Source organism: Grampus griseus, assembly GCF_964374135.1.
Source record: "Grampus griseus genome assembly, chromosome: 5".
In the NCBI taxonomy this organism is placed as follows: Eukaryota; Metazoa; Chordata; class Mammalia; order Artiodactyla; family Delphinidae; genus Grampus; species Grampus griseus.
Genome location: NC_138998.1, coordinates 124,836,559 through 124,842,979, shown reverse-complemented (window position 1 = coordinate 124,842,979; position 6,421 = coordinate 124,836,559).

Here is a 6,421-nt window from a genome sequence, read left to right as displayed (position 1 = left end):
AATGTTTGGATTTTCATAGAGAGACTATCGTTTGTGTAATGTAAAACAGCAATAAAAAATGTAAAAGTAGTTGAGAGGGAGTCCAGAGGAAAACACTAAGAAAAGTCTAATTAGATCAACTCATTCTAATCAAAGATATGCAATCATTTGGCACAAGCGTTTATAATAGGATTTAGAGATACAGTCCAGCTCTCTGAACTACAGATTGACAGAAGCTGAAATTATTGGCTCTGAGTTTGCATTTTCTTTGATGACTCCAGCAAATAAATGCCAGACTCGAACAGGCGAATGCCTGGCCAGGTTAAGAAAGCTCTTGCATCTGAAGCACGAAAGGTGCAAGATTGGAGGGTGTGACCTTGGACCTCAGTTGCAAATTCAAAGATTCGGGGAAAGTGTAGCTTTTTACCACTATGATAATATTCGAAACTATCATCTGGAATAAACGTATCTCTGCTTTGTCTTGTATGTTAATGGCTTTGGTGGACACTTTGGAAGCACTTATCAATATTTCAAATGATATACATTTGACCAAGCAATTCCACTGCTAGGAAGCTCTTCTATAGGAATACTTATACCAGTGCGCAGATTTTTAGATACATAGATACTCATTGCTACAAAATATTTCAAATATCCTAAGTGTATCTCAAAGAAAGTATGGTTATGTAAGTTATGGTCCAACTGGCCCAAGGCCACAGGGCTAAGAAGTGGAGATCTGGGATCTAACTGATGCTTTTACTCCTCACGATACTGTATTTCCTGAGTTAGTCTGTGGGTGAAGGTGGCTTTGGGTGATCAGGACTCAGCTTGTGTGTTCTTCCCAGGGAAGGTCAAGATTGGATGGTGGGCAGAGGAGAAAGGACAGGCAGATGTCATAGCCAAGGGATAAGGAATAAGACGGGGGGAGTCAAGAGTTTCAAACAACAATAAAGAGTGGAAAAAAAGGCTATGTATAATTAAGGGAGAGCGATTCTGGAGGAAAGTATTCTGTTTCATCAAAAGAGCATTGCCTTAGTTAATTTGCACCCCACCACCCCAAGAGCATGAACCCTTCACTCTGAAAAGCTCTGAATTTGTAGGTGAGCTTTCTCACTCTGAAACAGGATGGATGGGTGGTGCTGAAGGAGGAGCTTACTTTTGGAGACGCAAGCTTATATCTGTCCCTCTTCATCAAAGAAAACACATATATTAACATGTGTTTGAGGGATTAGTACATCTTTGAAACCCTAAGCAAATGGGAGAATTCTTGCAGTGTCCACAACGCTATGCAATGAAGGATTTGGTGTGGCTGCCGCAGGGTGGGATGATCCAGAGCATTCTAAAGAACACGTGCCAATTTCAGGAGTCCTGGCATTTTTCACATGCCCTGGTGTTCCCCGTCATCCCAGATGCTACGCTAGCATTCTGTATGACCTTGAGCCAAACACTAGCCTTTCTGTAACTTACTTTCTCTATTAAACGAGCTGGGGGTGAGTCGAGTAAATGATCCTTACTATCTCTTCAACTTGTGATTTAATTTATAGTTTTCAACACTTACTGAATCATTAGTATTTTAAATAAACATTATCGGGTATCTATTAATAAGAGTCAGAAACAAAAACATTGTGTTACTTTCTTAACACAATTTATATACACACATGCACACACATACATGCATATTTTTTAAAAATGAAAAAGAAAATAATATTATGTACGAGAACTCTATGCCTTGATGATCTGTATCCTTGGTTCTCTTTTTACTATTAGGAAAAGCACTGAAACGATTTTCTTGTGGTATAAAGAAGAAAGGGATGGTTTAAGGAGGAATGGTAGTGGACTATACGTACAGCTTTATATTCAACTGCATTTCATTTCTCCAGAAACCCACCAACACATACAGGCACACGGTCACACTCCCCCACACACCCTCCGCTGCCACCTCAGCCCATTAGAGAGTTGGTAAGGACTGATGTTGAAGTTTAGCTATGGGTTGCACCTGCTTTTTCTCTCTCGCTATTTCTTAGGGGTAGATTGTCTGTCCTCACCTGTCAGGCCAGGTGCAAGCAGAGGGTATTGTGCCCTGATGTGAGATAACTGTTAGAAATGTGCATGTGTGCGTGTGTGTGTGTGTGTGTGTGTGTGTGTGTGTTTAACACGTAGGAAATGGAAAATGCATAGCAAGTGCTTCTTTAACTTCTTAAACACAGTTTATTTTGTATGCTTCACAGACCTCCAAGTACAGGGAGTGTCACTGACCAAGAGTCCCAGCTGCTGACTCTGAAATCCATGGCCATGTTTGCAGCCACACCCCCAAAGGCTGCTCCCAGCCAAAGACTGGGTGTGGTCAGGACACTACGGCAGGTCCACTCCTGCGAGACTGGGACCCCTCTGGTGGTGGGCTTTGGCTCAAGGACACCCCTCAAAGCCTTGATGACCCCTCTTTAGCCTCCTCTCTACCCTCCTTCCTTCTCTATTTTATGAGGGGTTAGCTTTACCAGGCTCCTCCCCCTTTTCTCTCATAGTTGTTTCCCCTAATGAAACCCTTGCTTGATTAACTCTGTCTTGGTGGCTCTTAGGGGAAGCAGATGAACACAACCTGATAAAAAGTACAGCTTTTCAAGGTAAAGAACCACATGTTTGCTTGCTTGCATTTTGGGTCAAAAAGGGTGGAAAATAAGATTATCTGTTTGGGTTAGCAGACTGAGGCCTCAAGAACTCTCAAGGATACATAAGAAATTAACAACAGTGGTAACCCCTGTCAGGTTTTGGTTAAGAACTTGTGAATGGGGAAAGAAGCTGGGAGGAAATTTTCCACGGTATGATATTTTTTTTGATTTTCCTAGTGAGTAAATGTATAATAATTTGAAGATGTGAAATCAACTATTTGGATTTAAAAAAAACATGTAAATTTGAGAAACAAGAAAGCATCGGTTTTGGAGGTCGATCTGCATTTAAGTCTCAGCTCATCTCGTGATTGTGGGAGAATAACTGTGTTACTGGATTCTAGATTTCAGTGTTCTGTTTCTCGATGGAGACTTTTATAACCTCATTTCCTGGCTCCCTGCAGAAGGCAGACACCTCCTGCCGGACTCCACTGGGCTTGGCTGTGGGACTTGCTGGGGTTAGGGGACCCGGAGGCTGAGTACCAGCTGGATCTGAGCAGAAGCTCTGAAGGGTCCTGATGAGTCCTTTGAGTCCTTGCTCTCTTTTCTTTTTGCCACAGAATCGCAAGTCCCAAGCAGGGGCTGCTTTTACAGCGTGGATTCTGGGATAATATTGCAGAGCCCCAGCGGGCCTGTAGCTGCTGCCCCTGACAGGCAGTGTGCGCAAAACCGACTTCTGTGGTTGAAAACTACTGTGGTTATTCCCCCAACTTTTTATTTGGAAAAATTTGAGAATAAAGTTGAAAGAGTGGGACCATCAGCACCTCACTTAGCTTCACCAATTGGTAACATTTTGCCACATTTGCTTCCTTTCTCTTGCTCCCTCTCTATGCTTACTGGACTGTTTGAGAGTTACTTACAGGTGTGAAGATACTGCATCCCTAAATATTTCCACATTATATCCTAAGAACAAAGCCTTTCTCCTATATCAATACAATAATCATATCCAAGAAATATAACATTGATACAATAATATTAATTAGCATACAGTTTATATTCAAATTTCTTTCATAATAATCTCCTTTGTACATTTTTTTCTTTCTGATCCATAACCCAAGCAAGGAGCATACACAGGTACTAGTTGTATGTTTCTTTAATCTCGTTTAATTTAGAGCAGGTCCCTGACCTTTCTTGGTCCATCTTTCACGAAACTGATATTTTTGAAGAGTACAGGCCGGTTGCTTTATAGAATGGGTCATTTTCTGGATATATCTGATTTTTCTTCCTCATAACTCTTTAGATTCAGGGTCAACATTTACGGTAGGAATACTACATGGATTATTTGTTTATATCACAACAAGGAGGCACAAATAATGTCAAACTGTCCCATTTTGGGTGATGACAAGTTTGACCACGATGTTAAGGTGGTATCCATCAGATTTCTCCATTGAAAAGTTTCCTTTATCCCTTTATGTTTTGTCAGTAATCTGTGGGGTGATATTTGTGAATATCTTGACCCTCAACAAACTTTCCCCATTGGTTTTAGTATCCACAGATGATCCCTTCCTGAATTAAACATTACACTGGTAGTTGCAGAATGGTTGACTTTTCCCCATTCTGTTATTCCTACTCTATGTGTTACCTGGCATTCTTTTGTAAAGAAAACGTCCTCTCCACTCTTTACTCCCATTTATTTTTGAGTATCACTATGGGCTCATGGATTTTTAGCATACATAACGTTATAATCCTTCATCATTATTCTTTTTGTAATTCAAACTAAATTTGTACAATGGGAGCCCCCTTTAAGCTGGATCCTGTGTCCTTTTAACATGTTTCTTCCTGTCTTTGAGTATTTTCTTGCCTTCTGGCACAATAAGATGCTCCGAGTTCACCTTCGATATTTACTGTCACAGACCTGATTCTTTTTATTTGGGAGGGAAATTGAAAGAGTGAGACTAAGATTTGGGGAGAGGGGTGATAAAGAAGGGGGCAAGATAGGAGATTTAGGGTAAGGAAATATTTGGGGGGTTCTTGGCCAAATATCTAACTCAGGTAGGTCTCTCAAGCTCTCCCAACCTGAATTTCCTCTCCTAGAAAATGAAGATTAATAATATGCTTATTGCATGAGTAGGTTGTGAGAAAACCTGATTGATTGGCATGTTCAACATGACTGGCCATACACTCAGTATTTGTTGGACATTATCATTTCTAACATCCTTCCAGCCAAGTTAATTTCTGTGATATTTGTGACTTCCAATCACTGCTTCCTGTGCAATTCATGATTAAACTTGCTTAAATTTATGTTCTGAGGCTTTGTTTAAGTATCACTCTAAAATGTTCTGCAGGCAACTACATGAGGTTAAATGGGGATAGACTCTAAAAGCCTAGCGAAACAAAGATCACCAAGGGATCAAATTTAAGGAGGAAGCAAAAAATACACATTTTTTGCTGATATATACACATCACACATATATATTGATGTATGCATATTTCGTGTTTTGAGATAGTATCTTAATTGAGAGGTGGTCTGGTAAAATGCAGACTGGGTTTAAATCCAAGTTCGGACACTTACTTACATTCCTCATTTAAAAAGTGAAGATAGGGCTTCCCTGGTGGCGCAGTGGTTGAGAGTCCGCCTGCCGATGCAGGGGACATGGGTTCGTGCCCCGGTCCGGGAGGATCCCACAGGCCGCGGAGCGGCTGGGCCTGTGAGCCATGGCCGCTAAGCCTGTGCGTCCGGAGCCTGTGCTCCGCAACGGGAGAGGCCACAGCAGTGAGAGGCCTGCGTACCGAAAAAAAAAAAAAAAAGTGACGATAATTATACTTTCCCTGTGCAGTTATTGCGAATGTACAATTTGGGTCAAGGTTACAGATCTAACAAGCACAGAGTCTTCTTTTTTTCTTGCAGTTTTATAAATAATGTACAACTCTGTTTAAGGTGTACAGCATAATGATTTGACATATGTATATATTGCAAAATGATTGCCACAATAAGTTTAGTTAACATCCATCACCTCATAGAGTTACGAAAACAAAATACTTTTTCCTTGTGATGAGAACTTTTAGAATTTCCTCTTTTAGCAACTTTCTAATACACCATATAGCATTGTTGATTATAGTCATCATGTTGTACGTTACATCCCCAGTACTTATCTTATAACTAAGATTGTGCCTTAGGACCACGGTTCCCCAATTTCGCTGCAGGAGGTAAGTCTCACGGTGCCCATCTGTTCCTTAGCCAGTATTGCCACCTGGTGGTGGTGTCTTTCAATTGCAAGTCAAGGAGCAGAGTAGGGAAAGGCCTTGGGCTGAATTTGTCAATTTACACGATTTAAATAAAGCTATAGCAGTAAACAACTTTGAATAAGAGCATTTCCATACTAAACCTCTGGGATGCTTACTTCAATATCAGCAACATCCTAGTCGGACAAAGGAATCAGACACTGCGCTGAATGCAAAGGCATTCAGTCGTTCAACAAATAACATATTGAGCACCTACTGTGTGCCACGCTGCATTCTGGGTGCTTGGGATCCATCAGTGAAGAAGAGACAAAAATTCCACCCTTTAACATGGGATTCTTTTAACGTGCTCTCTATATAGTACATAAATTAATCTAGATAATTTGTAAAACGCTCTACGGATTACAAAGTTCCCTCCAACGTCAACAGGACACGTTTTGAGGTCCATATTACTACGGCTAAATAAATGGAGAAGCCAGGCGCAGACCCACTCCAGCTACCCTAAGAACTCACCCTTGCAAAACCGAGAGTTAAGCCAAGAGCTTGAAGATGCCATCGACGTGGCCGGCCGGGCTGACCACGAAAGTAAGAGTAAACAGAAG